Here is a 16,504-nt window from a genome sequence, read left to right as displayed (position 1 = left end):
TTTTGTTTGTGATTGCTGCAAGGTTGCGCTCCGGCCCGCTGCGCTGCGGGGGAGCTGGTGATTTGGGGTGGTGCAGGGCTGGGGTTTATCTGGGGTGCAGGGTCCCCGCCCCCGGCAGTAATGCTGGGATCTGCCTTTATCTGTTGTGACCATTGCTAATAACTGACTCCCAGCTCCCAGCAGGGTCGGTCACGGGCCCTGCCAGCAGAGGTTGTGTAATTACTAGCAGTGGTTAGGGATGATTAGTTGGGCAGCCAAAAAACCGACAGTCCCAGACTCACCCCTGTGGCTTTACTGGCCTGGGCTGCGCTGTGCACCTAAAGGCGAGAGTGGCTCCAATCCTGGGAGATTGCAGGAGCTCCCCCAGGAGCCCCATCGCCTGCCTGGGGCGAATTGCTGGACTGACTCTTCAGTGACCTGCATCGAAGGGATTCAGCAGAGTGAGGGGAGAGGGGTTTCATTCCTCCCAGAGGGGCTTCAGCTGGAGATATCACCTTCTCGCCCACAGCCCCAGGGTTGTTTTAGAGCCAGGGCTGTCCCTGCTGGTACCCGCACAGGTCTCTGGTTTTCGAACATGGTTTTGCAGGAGAGTCGTTTGGAACGTGAACACATCACTTCGGCTGGTTAAAAGATACAAGTTAAACCCGACTGGATTTATGGCATTTTGAAAGGTAGCCGGCTGCCTGGTCACTCGCGCCTGTTACTGAGAGGGTTTCATTGGCTGTGTTGACAGAAAAGAGCATAATATTGTCAGGAGAAGGGTCAGACGTTCCCTGAAGGATTCTCAGAGCTGTCTACAGGTAGTGGGGGGGCAGCAGGACCTAGTGGTTAGTGGGAACTGGGACTCTTGGGTCCTAGTGGGTCCTGTGACCCACCATGTGACCTCGGAGAGTCACCTCAGCTCTCTCTGTGTCTCATTTTCCCTGCCTCTTAGGGATGTTATGAGGTTCCATTAACTAATATTAGATCTTCGGTGCAGGGTACTGTACAAATGTGAAGCGTTATTTCCATTTAAACCCCTTAAGGATATGGTCCTTGCGTGTATTGTGGTAGCATGTAGGACCGCAGCTGTGGACCAGGAACCCCGGGCACTAGGCACAGTACAAACACAGAACAAACAGGTGGCCCCTGCCCCAGACAGCTTCCAGTCTAAGTGCTGTTAGCCATTAAAGGCCATGCTCTGGTAATACACGGTTACGTTTCCAGGGGTTGCTTGGGGATACCACTGCGTTAGCAGGTGTCCTGGAGCTGAACTGCCAGGAGGTGCTTTGAAAGTTTGCCCCTCGTCTCACTTTGACTCACCCGCGGGAGAGAATGTACGCTTTGTCTCTCTAGTGGACTCGGCGTTCTGTGGAGTCTCCGAAGGGACAGCAATTGGTGCAAGCAGAGCCTGTGATCTTAGGACCCCAGTTCATCTGTCTCAATCCTTTATTTTTCCTTCTTTTCTGGGTTTTAGTCAGCTCCTTTGGGAAAGTTCACAGGCCCAATATTTACTCTGCTTAAAAACTGAGGCAAAGCAGTGTCCTTTGGGGCTGCAGGATTCTGGGCTTGGACCTAATCCCAGGCCACCGCCACATGTCACCTCCTCGCCAGAGATGGCTCTTGAGTTATCGTCTTAACAGTTGTTTTGGCTGGTCCGTGAAGTGCAGCCCTCCTTCCTAGAGTCTGCTTTGGAGCTCCCTAGAGGCATGTCTATCGCACAGACCATGCACGGACCCTTCCTCTTGTGTTTTGACAGGGTGGTACTCGCAGAGAGGAGCAGAATTCTTTATATTTATTTTCTTAAATTGCACACATAAGGATGGTATGTCACTGGTATGTCATTTTGAGGCAATATTCATGGCTCATGGGATCAAATTAAAAACCCTACCCAAAATACAATCTAATCAGAGCATATTAACGGATATAGCTATATCCAATTTGAGCTCCAATGCGGGGCCTGTGTTATCGTCAGTGTTTCTGGCCGAGTGCTGGGTTGGTGTTCATAGCCTTAACCCATTCTGAAACTGGTGGGACGAATTCCTTTGTCCTGTGTCATGTAAATATACTGGAGTACTTGTGGCACCTTAGAGACGAACAAATTTATTTGAGCATAAGCTTTCGTGGGCTACAGCCCACTTCTTCGGATGCAGGCTGTAGCCCACGAAAACTTATGCTCAAATAAATTTGTTCGTCTCTAAGGTGCCACAAGGACTCCTGTTCTTTTTGCGGATACAGACTAACACGGCTGCTACTCTGAAACATGTAAATATATGTTTTTGTTGCCGGTAATGCGACTCCCATAAGGTCCTCCCCCTTCCTGCCGAGTGGGACAGCACCCTGTTTGCCCCGGTGACAGGAATGACTCGAATTGTCCCTGTCCTCTGCCTGACTGCTCCCTTGGTGTAAATCAGCAGCATGTTAAAGTGTTTGAGAATCCTGGTCTCAGCACTCCTGAGCTCTCACACGAATGGCTTGCACGTGCATGTTTGTGCTATGTGAGTGTGCGCCCACAAGATGGGGCAGCTAGGGGGCTCATTTTAGGGGCCTCATTGTAGGCCTGTCTGGCTTGATGGTCTCCCTTTTAACACATCTTGAACAGTCTCTGTTTAAATGAACAGCTTTCGCTATCCCAGTCTTGGGCTGCCCCGGTATGCCTCAGACAGAGTGCTCCGTATCAGATGCATAACTGCATTCGTGCAGCATTGTTCATCCTCTCGCTTTGAAATCTTTTCCCAGTGTGGGTAAGCATTCTGAGCCCCATTTTACAGAGATGAAACCTGAGGCCTAGAGAAAGGAAGGGATTATGCAGGGAGTGACTGGCACAGCCAAGTACAGAATTGAGGTCTCCCGACTCCTTGCTCCCCTGCTCTCCCCACTAGACATGCTGCGTTTTATAAGGTAACCAGGACACATGGTTTGAAAAGCGAAAAGATTATTTTCATCAAAATTGACATACGTGGTTGAGTAGCCAAACAACAAACCAACCAGTTTGTGCCCTTCCACGTCTTGACGCTTGTTGTGATGGGTGTGGTGGAAAGAAATACTTCTCGTTGCCTTGACAACTGCTGTTACACTGGAAGAAGGGTATGACAGTTATTTAACATCTGAAATTAAATTGACCTCTTGCAATTACAGTCCATCTGTGACCCTGCCTGAATCGGGATGAACAGAAAGAGCAGACGCAGAACGAGGAAGCAGCCTCTGAAAGGTCTGAGATGGTAAAGGCAGGGGTGGTGATACTCAGTGTCCCGATGGAATAAGTTAAAACAAGGTTGAACAATGGGCGTGATCTTCAGGTGTGGGAATCTATTCTACATTGGTTCTGATCCTGCCTTCGTCACCGTCGTATTGAGCGCCTTCCAGTTGTGCTTTAAATGACGAGCTGTATGGTTCATTCTCTTCCCAGGGCAGGGAGTTGTTTTTTGTGTTTTAAAATGTGCACGTTGCTCTGCGTGCACTAGAGAAGGCAGGTTGACCAAATGTGCCCGGCACTTGGAGTAGAAGATGGTAAGATTTGGGATGGTCCTTAGTTCCCGGGGGAGTTTGTGCCACTGTCTGGGATTAGAGCTTTCTTTGGGGCCATTCTGTTGCACAGATGAGCTGCCATGTCATGCAGCATTTCAATTGGTCCAGCTAAATTCAACCAAAGATTAAGTCTGTATCAAAGGCGAGAGAGGAAGAGAAGGTGGAAAAAAAAGACACTGTGGCCAAGTGAAATAGCTCCAGTCACCCCAGTTTGGATGCATGAATGTCAGAGTATAGCACAGTCTGATATTTCCGTTTCGTTTAACAGGCCTCAGGCCTAGTGCATGATTGTAATATCCCTGTTCAGTGTCTTCTGTGCGACAGATACAGAAACACTGCAGAATTTCCTCCCATTCACCTACATTGGATTGCAAAACATTTGGTTTTCCTTTTGAATGCTTTGCCTGGGACTTTTTGGCAGTACCTGAGTTTCCCGAGCTCCGCGTCCGAATGCATGGTTTCGATGTGCTCAGTACACACAGTGCTGCTGGCAAAGGCTTGAGGAAGGTGAAGGCGATTGGTGCCTGGTCCGACTCGCAGTGAAGTCCGTGGAGGTCTGGCACTAAGACCCTGATTCAACAAGATGCGGTCAGACCTTGCTGAGCCCAAGAGCTGCATTTCTCTTCCCACCTTTTTTTTCCCATTAGAAGTGAGAAAAATATTTGAGAAAATAAATCTCTGGGTTATGCAGATAATTAGTTAGTGACATTCCTGATAGTTAAAACAGGTGACTCCTAGGCATTTTTGTCTGGGGCAGCAGTGCCATCTCTTCTGTCTCCCCTAGTCATTGGATTTACTTAATATTTTTTTACCTCTATCTTTCTTGTCTGAATTGATTTAACCCTTCTGGGTTCCCCATGGATAGCAGCACTGCAGGAATTTCCTCCCTTTATTGCATCCCTAAGACTTTAGCACAAATGCTAACTTTTGTTCCGCTGAATCAGGACTGAGGTCTCATCTACTCTGGGGGTTTTAGCCTCTGGGGTAGCTTATCTGGTCCAAACATCTAGTGTAGATGAGTGGTTTGAAACAGGGTAAATCCATCCTGCTGAAAGCAGTTGTTTATACTGGCGCCCCCTAGGGGTTTGCAGTGGTGCAGCTGCACAGGCATCTAAAACCCCAGGATAGACAAGGCCTGACTAGATCAAGCAGACAGATATGTGACACAAATCATTTGAAAATCTCTTGCATGAACTATCTAACGCAGTATAACTTCCCATTGCAGCTTCTGTGCTTGGGTGCCATACCGCAGAACGTTGCTGTTGTGTGGGAATTGTTTTTTAAGAAGTTTTTTTTTTTTTTTAAAGCTGTTCATGAGAGTTGCACATTCAGGAAAACAGTATGTGGCCTAAAGTGTTTTTTGCTCTTACTGTCCCTTTTGTCAGATGTTTTGGGACCAAGTGGATGGAAATAAATCAAGTTAATTCTGAAAGGGGCACTCGGTTCCTGTTGTGCTGTCAAGTCAGCCGACCAAGCTGGGAAATGTCTCCTCCTTTTCCATGAAAAATTACAAATGTCTGTTTTTTCTCCAGATTTTTCAGGTTATTGTCAAAATGAAAAATGTTTGGTTTTGAATCACTAAAAAGTGTTCCGCTTACAGGGAGGTTTCAGTTTTTCAGTAACTACCTGAAAACTTCAACAAAAGCAGAAGTACTCTTGCAAAAACTTCCATTTAATTGAAAAGGCTTTTTTTATTTAAAATGTTCAGTATTTTTTTTCTCAGCTGTAGGTAGTAGTGTTGCAGATGAGCACACATTGGAGAGTCAGCATCACACCTGAAAGAACATGGGCTATGTAGGCCCAGTTCTTCGCCACCCTGCACCTTGTGCTGTCACTTACACACGTGCAAATTGTAAAATGCTGGCAGATCAGAATAGTAGCTCTGCCCTCTTGCAAAGCGAAAGGCAAATGGGAGTCAGGCGGGGTGCTGGGGTACTGCAGCACCCCCTGGCTTGGAGGAGTAATAACAACCAAATACATGGTTTCCCCTTTCAGCACCCTCATTGTAAAAATTGTTCCAGCGGCCCTGGAGTCGAGCCCACAATGTACCTAGGAGCTAGTTACAGGAACAGTCGTAGCGTGTGAAATAACTGGATGAAACAGGAAAATCAACTCTCTAATTGTTGTATTTATTCATCCGTTGAGGCTTTGCTTTTTTAACTTGCCACTCAGCAACTAGACATTTTAAAGTGTTTTATGAATGAACAGTTGGTTTCCCTGTATGGTACACTGTACTGCCTAGTCTTAGTTATTTCAATAGTTATTGATTGGCCACGCCCAGTTGCATTAACAATGTTTTATAGTCATATCCATTAGATGTTCTCTTTTGCTTGTTCTTTGATAGCTTGAATGAGTTCTGCTATAGATTTTCTGTAATGCCATCCTGGGTTAGACGGACAGAAATCAATCTCTCTCCCTGCCAGCTCCTATCTATATTTCTGTGGTATACAAGCCTGGTTGTTGAGTTTGCAGCTAAGTTATGTAAAATTGTCAGCAATATCAATGTTTGCACAGCCTGCGTCTGCATTCTTGGGCTGTGTGTACCAATCCATCTGAAATATTGACGTGCTCGGGCCAATGTGAACTCTCATTTCTGGATTGCTAGACTATTCTATGCTTCATTTAGAATTATTGGGATCGCCTAGAGAATCAGAGTGTTTGAGTATTAACTATTAAGGCAGAAACAAACGCTGCGTTTATGCAGCTGTAAGGACTGTTCAGACATAACCAACTGAATTGAGACTGAAATGCTGTAAGTTTATAATGAAAGTTATTGATTCTATAGGAACGTTTGGATGTTTCCCCATTACAACATACAAGTCGTTTTCGATGTGCCTGCGTCAGAAGTAGACAAAAGGCCTTAATATGCCGTTTCTTGGGCTGCTTGCATTGATCTCTACTAAAAACAATATTTCTAATCACTAGAGGCCATTTTCTGTCTGGCTGAAGATGAAAGCACTTCCTTACTGCCGTTTTCTCAGGCTCCAGTAAACCTAGGGGGAAACTTTCATACCAAAAACAACAAGGAGTCCGGTGGCACGGTTGTTTTTTTTGGCTACAGACTAACATGGCTACCCCCTGATACTTTCATACCAAACCCAATTTCCTTGCCGCCTCCTTTTCCGTGTGCCCTTTGATGGCGTTTCAGGAGGATCTCTGCTTCAATTAAGACCTCCACTTCCCCTCCCAGCCCAGCCTCGATTTGGGGCAGCCAAGAAGTCCTCCGCGTATGCTTGTGGCATCAGTCTGTTGCCGTGGAAACGCCTGCCTCGTCACAAATTCAGCATTATGGCTAAACAGCAAGACAGGCTGGGCAGGCACCCTAGCAAACAGCATCAGTATTTGGCAAACGTGGCGCTCGTGAGACAACATAATCAAACCAAGTGTCCGTGCAACATTAGTGTTATTTCCATGGTGCCAGTCGTGTGCTGTGGACTTCCCTGAGACAGGGCTACAGCTGAGGGATTAGGGTGACCAGATGTCCCAATTTTTATAGGGACAGTCCCAATTTTTGGGTCTTTTTCTTCTATGGGCTCCTATTACCCCCCACCCCGTCCCGATTTTTCACACTTGCTGTCTGTTCACCCTACGAGGGATCAAGCATTCAAAAGTCAAGAAATGATGCAGAGTTAAGCATCTTTCCCATGGTGTTGCCAAAACACCACCAACATCCATGCATGCAAGTTTGCATTTAATGACGAAAACAGGCACAAAACCTGCTACACACCACACGTGCATTGTGCGCAAATTCAATGTTGCAAGTAGGAACCCTGGGCTGAATTCAGGCTTGGTGTAAGTAGGTGTTACTCCGTTGTCAAACCCAGACCTGGTGTAATGGGTGCAGTTCCATTGCTGTCAGTGGGTTTGCACCCGATTACCCCCGGTCTGAACCTATCTACAGGACTCTGGAATTTCCTGACTTCTGAGCACTTGGTGGTTTTGTGTACCCGGCTTGTCCCCTGCTTTAATGTTGCATTAACATCAATTGCATTTAGAGAGAGAGAGAATGTGTGTGTGTGTGTGTGTGAGAGAGAGAGGCAGTTGCCAGCTAATTGCCACGTTAAACGTTGTGTTTCTGCTATATATTTTGACATAACATATTTCCCTAGTGAAATCTAACTAGCAATATGTCCAGGTAATGTGAAGTGCTTGTTGGCTGGCGTAAAGATCTGCAAATCCCTTGTGTGTCCCATGTGTCACACACACATTAAATGCAAAGGTTGATGTTAATACAATGGTAAGGAGGGGGGAAGGGGGACAAAAACCAACCAAGCGCTCAGGAGTCAGGAAATTTCAGTGTCATCTAGGCAGGCTCAGATCTGGAGTAATCCGGTGCAAACGCATGGACAACAATGGAATTTATGGTGCAGCAGCAGGAGGTTTTATGCTGTATTTAATAAGTGGCAATTAATAATTAAATAACACTTCTAGAAACGCCAAAGGTCTGAGTCAATAGGATTGAAATCGATGGTTCATTGACTACAAGAATATGGAGCGGCTGAGCGTCTCGCAATGGAAATGTGGTTAAACAGTCTGGTGCACTGAGCACAGTGCTAGGATGGGTCTCTGCCCACGGAGATAGACGGCTGGATTCGTTATACAGAGTGGATGGAAGTCACCCTTCCCATCTAACACCCGAGTGCCCTGGTACTGGCTGGGTTCAGTGGCGCAACTCCATTGAAATCCGTAGGCTGGATTCCCTGCTGGCCAAAGTGTCTTTAATGGAGTTGTGCCCAGCAGTTAGTCTGGCCCAACACTCTTACAGTGGTTAGTGAGAAGAGAATCGGCCCTTTGTCTGGGGCAGTGATGGGGCCTGGGCTGGTGTGATTCACTCCAGCTCCTGGGCAGGCCTTGGGCCCGTATTCTTGGCTCGCTGGCTCTGCATTATTTCCTCTGATTTGGAGAATTTCTTGGGTCTGTTAACTTGGACAATTACTGTTAAAATGAATTTTTAAAAGCAATTGTAAGTAGTCCTTCAGTAGAACACCTACAGCAGTGTACCGGGGCTGGGGCAGGGGGTTGTTTGACTGGACAAATGACGCCTTTTCAAAGTACGTTATGTCTTAATCTGCGTTGCCAGCTCTTGGGATTTTACTGTGAAGTCCTCATTCCTTGAGTCATGTGATTGACGTTCTCACATAATTTCCTTTTTTTTAAAAAAACGAAGTTTTCAGCCTTTGTTTGTGCAGAAAAGCCAGAAAATCAGAACCCTGAAGGCTGATAAAAACGAAACACGTTTTTAATAAAAAAAAAATGTTCTGGGGTCTGACCCAGGAGTTTTGATTGCTTGGGTTGGCAGTGCTGTTTTCTCTCTTTACATTTGGTTGTCAGTGCTTCTCTTTCAAAGAAACGTCTAAGCTTCCTTGTCACTGGAGCAAGAGAAAAATTAATGACAGCAATGACTGTTCCCACTGACGTAGCTGCTGTGGCTAACCCAGAATATTTATTCTTCAGCATCTTGCTTCTGTTAATATGCTCTGGGGTTGGCTGTTTGAATACTCCCTTATCAGCGAAACACACTTTTCAATGTGTCATTGAGGTTATTGGAATTGTAGACCGCATATGGAAGGATTATTTGTTAAATATAACGTGGAGAGGATGGGCCAAAATCTGATCTCTCTGATGTAAATCTGGAGTAACAATTCTTTCTTCGGTGGTTTTGCGCTGATGTAACTGAAAGTAGAATTTGTACCTGTGTGTCCGTGTTTGTTTGTTTGTTTAAATAACAGATCTATGTGAGCCTGGGAACTACCCATCCGGTGCACACTTCAAATGTAATACTCATGCTAGTCTGAGGTAGTGAGAGCAAACAGCTTCTCAGTTATGGTGAGATAGTATGTGAACGTTAGACACGCAGGGCCAGAGTCTCTGCTTGGTTTCAGTGGAGCTGTGCTGATTTCCCCCAGCCGAGGATCTGGTCCCATGGACCACCGCTTTCTCTTGTACCAGTCCAAATCTGCAGTAAGTCCGTTGAACTGAGCGTGGATACTTCGGGTTTACCCTAGCATGCCTGGGGGCAGCATTTTGCCTACCAACTCAATGCACTAGTGTACATGTGTTAATGCTGATCATTTCCTAGTCTCTGGAGTGCGCGTGGTAGTGATAACTCTGCGGTTTCAGATTGTCCCTAAAGTGGTTCTTGCAGGTATCCCGGTGACTATGCTGAAGTTCGCTGGGAACAGTTCATTAGTGACCTTGCGGCAATGTTGAACAGAGAGTCCATGCAGTCTCCAGGTAGAGATGGTGTGTGCGCTCTGGGGCTGGCAGCGTTCTAACAGATCAACGCACACATTCATTAGGTTATTTATCTAATGGTCAGCTAGTAAACTCTAAAGCTGATAAGTGGCAGACTTTGGCTGCAGCTCGCAGGGTGCTTGAGAGGTCTGCTTGGCACCTGCCCTTGGGATAATCAGACCGTTCATTTCTGGAAAGAATATGAACCTATTATTAAGAGCACCCACATCTTGATACTGTGAACGTTATAAAGAAGGCAGATAAAACAGGATGTTGTGGTTCTGTTTTCTAAAGGAACCAGATTAACGACGCCACTGTCTTTGTCTCTTCAATGTAAAAGCAAATCGAGTGCTCGTGAAAGGTGTGTTGGATTGACAGCCCCGTGGAGACTGAAGTCCTGCATTGGTCCACAGCACAGCTACGGCTGCTGTGCTATGAACACTTCCTGTCACCCATATTGGCTCACTGTCTCCTTGAACTCCCCTGTCTGCGTCCATTTGTTGTCTCTTACCTTAGGTTGTCAGCGTCTTGGGGAATGGGCTGTCTTTTGTTCTGTGTCTGTACAGTGCCTGGCACCATAGGGGCCTGGTCCGTGACTGGGGCTTCTAGGCCCTATGATAATACAACTGTTCCCTTCCCTGCACTGCCCCACCAATGGGCCTCAGTCCTGACCCAGAGAGTCTCCATCCTGGGTCTCCTCAGAAGCTCTCTCGTAGAGGGATATTTGTTATGAAGGGTTTTGTGATATCTTCAGTTGTCTATTAGGAATTGAACAGAGACTCTCAACATTGGCCACCAATCAGTCTTCCGATGGGAAGGGTTGATCTAGGCTGAATTCAGACCTGCTGTGCCCTGGAGGTGAGAGGTCTGTGTCCCAGAGCTGACCCCTGAGCCATCCTGCCCCATCGAGTTGAACGCTCACTAGTCAGTATGCTGAGGCAAAATCTGCAGATGAAATCCTTGGAGCCGTTTTGCCTGCCTGTCTTTGTAAATCTCTGCTGCACTCCTGGAGGTGGGCTAGACTGTAATCCCCTACATCGCTGGACTTTTGCTGCAGGGTTTGTGCACCAAACTGGTCCTTCTTTGGGACTTCTAGTGTTCTCTGACAGGTAAAATACTTGACACGTGAATTATAGCTGCTGTATTACTGCAAATGTTAGTGGTGACCACATGGATCCTGTGGAAACGTGTGTGTCGCAGATCAACCCAATGAAGGTATGAATGGGAACTATACACTGAGCCGGATTCTCTTCTCGTGTAACCCTGTGTGAATCACGGGTAACTCCAGTGAAATTGCACTGGGGGGAGGAGGGGAATTGGAGCCTCTCTCTTCTGATTGCATTGAGATGTTGGCTATGCTAACATGGTTGCTGTTCCTTTGAGTCAAACCTTCCTGAGACCTTCACAAATAATGTAGAAGGAAAGACTTTACCCCTGGTTTCAGAGCACCCAGAATGTGTCTCAGAGATGTAGACAGTTACGTCTGCTCAAGTAACAAGATGAAAACCAGGAGAGATTTCAGCTTGCTGAATCCAGTGACCAGTTCAATACATGGACATTTTCAAATGAGAGTGTCTCTAGGGCTCTGTCTAATTAGGGTGCAGGTGTCTTACCAGCCTGGCTTCTATTCCTGGGGTAAACCAGTCTTGCAGCATTATCACTGAGAAATACCTGCTGGCAAAACAGCTGCATTGCCGAACATTGATCTGCGTTGCCGGTGAACTAATTTCCAATTGTTTCTAACGTAGACATGCCCACAGTTGCTTTAATTTGGCCTGTCTCCCTGAAGATTCCTTAGCTTCTTATGGCACATGAAACCCTAACCTAATGCCGTCGTCTGGAGAAATGCTGCATTCCTTCCATTGGACCATCTCTTCTAGATTTTAACTGGCGCTTTTGCTGGGAAAGGAATAAGGCTCCAATTCAGCAAAGCATTTAAACATGTGCTTAAAATTCAACATGTCCTTAGTCTCATCTTAAGGGCTCTGCTGAATCGAGACTTGAATGAGGACTGCAGGGTTGGGCCCACCGTGCTTACCTTAGAGGCACCAAAGCCAGCAGTTAAAATGTCTCAAGGAAGAACTCATTAAATATATGATCAAAACCATGTGAAAAAAAGATTGCAGTGGAAGTGAGAGTAAATACTGGCCTATAAAAGAACCCGAAAAGTAAACATACAAAAACAAACCCAAGTTTAAAGCAGATACTTGCCATATTTGCTACGGGCACGGACTTCAGGCTTTAAATGTTATTGGAAAAAGGAACATAAAAGCTTTTTCTTGTTACAGTAAAGAATTGGGATTGACACTCTCTTTGGGTTGTTCAGTTGCCAAAACGCCAGGGATAAGGCTATTTGTATTAATGTGGTAGGAGCAGGGCCAGCTCCAGGCACCAGCGCAGGAAGCAGGTGCTTGGGACCAATACCAAGGGGCGGCACGTCTGGGTCTTCGGCGGGAATTCAGCGGCGGGTCCCTCAGTCCCTCTCTTCCTCTTTGAGCTGCCACCAAAGAGCCACTGAAGAGGAAGAGAGAGAGTGAAGGACCTGCCGCCAAAGGGTGGAGCGGCATGATTGCGCTGCCGCGGCTTTTTTTTTTTTCTGCCACTTGGGCGGCAGAAAACCTGGAGCCAGCCCTGGGTAGGAAATATGAGAGAGACAGGGGCCATTAAAGCAGAGGGCGAGTGTGAATGATGTGAAAAGTGGAAACCAGAATCCGCAGCCACCTGAAACATGAACCCAGGAAGATCGTTTGAAAGGAATGTGATGTTCAGATGTAACTGGGAATGAAAGTCGCTGTCTCCATCGTGAGAAAGGGAGCAGAGAAAATCTGAACACAGGCTTTTAGTGGAACTGGTGAGGCTCAGATAAATGACATTTACGTGCAGGGCCGGCTCCAGGCACCAGCGGAGGAAGCGGGTGCCTGGGGCAGCCAATGGAAAGGGGTGGCACGTCCGGGTCTTCGGCAGCAATTCGGTGGCGGGTCCTTCACTCTCTCTTCCTCTTCGGCAGCACTTCGGCGGCAGCTCAGTCGGGCTTTTTTTTTTTTTTCTTCGCCGCTTGGGGCGGCAAAAAAGCTGGATGGTTCTGGGAGTTTGCTAGAGAACGAGGTTCAAATATTGGTTTCAGTGTCCAGTGACCATTAGGTTGCTTTTACTGGAATCCCGCTTGGTGCATATCCCAAAACTAGTTGGTCCCAATTGGCCCTCCACTCTGGAAGGGCTTGGCAGGTGAAGATTGAGGAACACCGGCAGAGAGCTGCGTGGCAGAGCAGGGTGATGTGTGCTGGCCTAGCTATGCCTGGTACAGAACTGGGTCGGTTGGGGGTGTTGCAGGTCAGGAGTGAGGTGCACAGGCAGCTGAGTGGGAGTGCATGCCTAGAATTTTGCTGTCCTATTCATGGCTTCAGGCCAGCACTACTAGATCTTGACACTCATGAATATTAAATTCACTCACAAATTAAAGGAAAAAAGTGGGATATTTATTAAATCAAAGACTTTTTATTGCCTTTCATTCCCATTTAAAACAGAGTGACTCAGCAAGTGCAGGGTATAATCATTGCTGTGGAAATCTTCATTGGTTGGGCTTTCCCGTAATTTCTGCTTGTGAGCAACCCCTCGGGTGTGCTGCCTGAGCAAACCCGTGGTTATGTAAGGCCCGAACGTTATCGCTGACCTGAGCAGGGGGTTGTCAGAGCAGCCTGCCATGCACTGGAGAGGGCACTGAAAGGCGACTTTCCTGATTACTTGTTTTCATGGCTAGGTGTGGGGCATTTAGAAACAGGAGCCCCAGACACATTCAGACAATGGGCTTGGAATAAAAGTTACAATAAACCTTCCACAATTGCAAAATTGGAATAATTCTGAATAGTGATTCTAGATTTCAAACAGACATCTGGCTTTCTTGATATTCTCCAGTATCTTACTTATTTGATACAACACGGGCTTATTTTGTACAGCGTTGTTCCTACTGATTTTATCCTGGTGGTAAGGGCATTGGACTGGGGCTCGGGAGACCAGGACCCTGTTTAGCACGGACTTGCCCTGTGGCCTTCAGCAAATCACTTTTCCTCTCTTTGCTTGTCTTTCCTCCCCACTCTTGTCACTCATCTCGTTGCGTGTCTGGGCAGCCCTGCCGTCTCCAGGGGCCTCTGGGCTGCTCCGTTGCAAATCGAAGAAGATGCTTTGTGCCGTGATGGGAAGTGACACTGGGGCACAGAGCTGCTTGAAGGCTGTTCTGGAGAGCAGGGAGCTGCAGAGGAGGCTGGTGGAGCTTTGTATTAGGGCCCCCAGGGGTTCAGTTACGTTGCACCTCCTGCTCCGTCTTAACCCTTTGTGCCATACGCCTCCGGAGAGCTCGTCTCTGGGGACCTGCCTGCCTGACAGTCTGCCCATAGTAAGCAGACGGCTGCCGCCATCAGTGGTTATATTTAGCGTCATGCAGTGTAACCTGGCTGACCAGAAGGACCGATGAAGAGGCTTCTGGGCTCGTCCCCTCCCGTCGTTCTGGCCGTCTGAGTGGGAGGAGGATCTGACCTTCTCCCTCTTCCGAGGAGACGCCTGCACTCGGTTTCATCCCAGTGCCCTCTGGTTCTGGGTTACGGCAGCGGTGGAGATGGCCCCTGCTGAGCCGCAGCGGAACTGTCCCGCCCAGAGCACACTGCAGCCTCACCACTGAACTCCTTCCAGCTGGGCGTCTCCAGGGAGCCGGTGGGAGGTAGCCACCCAACTCCCATTGAATCCCCTTCGATTCCTATGAGACGCCAGCTGTGGCTCTTCGGGAGATGATCTCCGCTGCATGGGCCTCATCTTGCTGCTCTCACTCCAGAGGTCAGTGGGCTGAGGAAGGGCTGCAGAGCTTGGCTCTGTGTGTGCACACAGGTTCTGCTAGTGCGCGAGCCACACCCACACCCCATTACAGCGTTGGCTGGGAATGGTATCTTGGCATCCTAACTACAGTGGTCATCACAGCTTCCTTCCATGAGATCATGTTGTTCTGCCGGGCCAAGTGGGGCAAAATTGCGCCCCCGTCATCAATGTGCTCCTACTGCAGATGCAAAACTGGAGGCCAGTTTTTAAAAATCTGGTCCAGTGTGCACGTCCCTCTGGGGTGACAGATAACCAGCCATAGCCATGACAAAGCTGCAGAGAGCCTCCTTTTATAACAGCATTTTAGTATTATGCAACCTAGATGGAGCGACTATACGGTGGGTGCAAAACTGGTTGGAAAACTGTTCCCAGAGAGTAGTTATCAGTGGTTCACAGTCATGCTGGAAGGGCATCACGAGTGGGGTCCCACAGGGATCAGTTCTATTTAATATCTTCATCAGTGATTTAGATAATGGCATAGAGAGTGTGACGTTGTGCAGTCTATATGGTTTTATAAAAAACTTGATAATAAGTCAATATAATGTAACTGGGATAGTTTTAGAGAAAATACGGTAATAAGTGAATGTAACGTAACTGGGATATGCCTCATGCAAAAGGTCTCTTGTAAGGTATCATTACAAAGCTTATAATCTACTGAGTGTGATCATCTGATTTGTATAAATGTACCACTCGTATCTAAAACTAGAAATATAAAATGTAACTCTGAGGGCCTATTGTAATTGTGTAAAGTGTGGACCATTAATGATGGTTTGGAATCTTGATAACTCCCATTGTCTGCAGATGGCTGTATTTACCTGTGAGTCTTCCTGTATATGTGTGTGCTGGCAAGTGAGTAATGAAGTCTTGCAGTGACATGTGATCATGTCACCTGAACTGGAATCCATCTTTAACCTGGTGCTTTTCCAGTGAGGGGGGGTGGAAACCCAGAGAGACAAAGAGTTCCCGCCTTATGCAAAAGATATATAAAGGGGGGAAGAGAACAGAGAGGGGAGGAGCCATCATGAAGAATCCCCTAGCTACCACCTGAGCTGCAACAAGAGCTGTACCAGGGGAAAGAATTGTGCCCAGGCCTGGAAGGTGTCCAGTCTGAGAAAAACTTACTGAAACATCTCTGAGGGTGAGATTATCTGTATTTAGTTTGATTAGACATAGATTTGCGCATTTTATTTTATTTTGCTTGGTGACTTACTTTGTTCTGTCTGTTACTACTTTGAACCACTTAAATCCTACTGTCTGTATTTAATAAAATCACTTTCTATTTAGTAATTCACTCAGAGTATGTATTAATACCTGGGGGGGCAAACAACTGTGCATATCTCTCTATCAGTGTTATAGAGGGCGAACAATTTATGAGTTTGCCCTGCATAAACTTTATGCAGGGTAAAACGGATTTATCTGGGTTTAGACCCCATTGGGAGTTGGGCATCTGAGTGCTAAAGACAAGCACACTATTGTGAGCTGTTTTCAGGTAAACTTGCAGCTTTGGGACAAGTGATTCAGACCCTGGGTCTGTGTCTGGAGCCAGACGGGAGTGTCTGGCTCAGCAAGACAGGGTCCTGGAGTCCTGAGCTGGCAGGGAAAACAGAAGCAGGGGTAGTCTTTGCACATCGGGTGGCAGCTCCCAAGGGGGTTTCTGTGATCCAACCCGTCACAGAGAGTACACTTATAAAGTTTGTGGACAAAACCAAGCTGGGAGGGGTTGCAAGTGCTTTGGAGGATAGGATTAAAATTCAAAATCATCTGGACAAACTGGAGAAATGGTCTGAAGTAAATAGGATGAAATTCAATAAGGACAAATGCAAAGTACTGCACTTGGGAAGGAACAATCAGTTGCACACATACAAAATGGGAAATGACTGCCTAGGAAAGAATACTGCGG

The 16,504-nt window shown here is 47.0% G+C and overlaps 1 protein-coding gene across 4 annotated transcripts in view; it reads left to right on the top strand.

Moving 5' to 3' along the window:
• Positions 1 to 16,504, top strand: part of SGSM1 (small G protein signaling modulator 1) — a 76,521-nt gene that overhangs the window by 510 nt on the left and 59,507 nt on the right. The window lies entirely within an intron of this gene.

Source organism: Trachemys scripta, chromosome 15 (genome assembly GCF_013100865.1).
Source record: "Trachemys scripta elegans isolate TJP31775 chromosome 15, CAS_Tse_1.0, whole genome shotgun sequence".
Taxonomy (NCBI): domain Eukaryota; kingdom Metazoa; phylum Chordata; order Testudines; family Emydidae; genus Trachemys; species Trachemys scripta.
The sequence above is the reverse complement of the archived record's forward strand: the minus strand, read 5'-3'. Positions and strand labels throughout refer to the sequence as shown.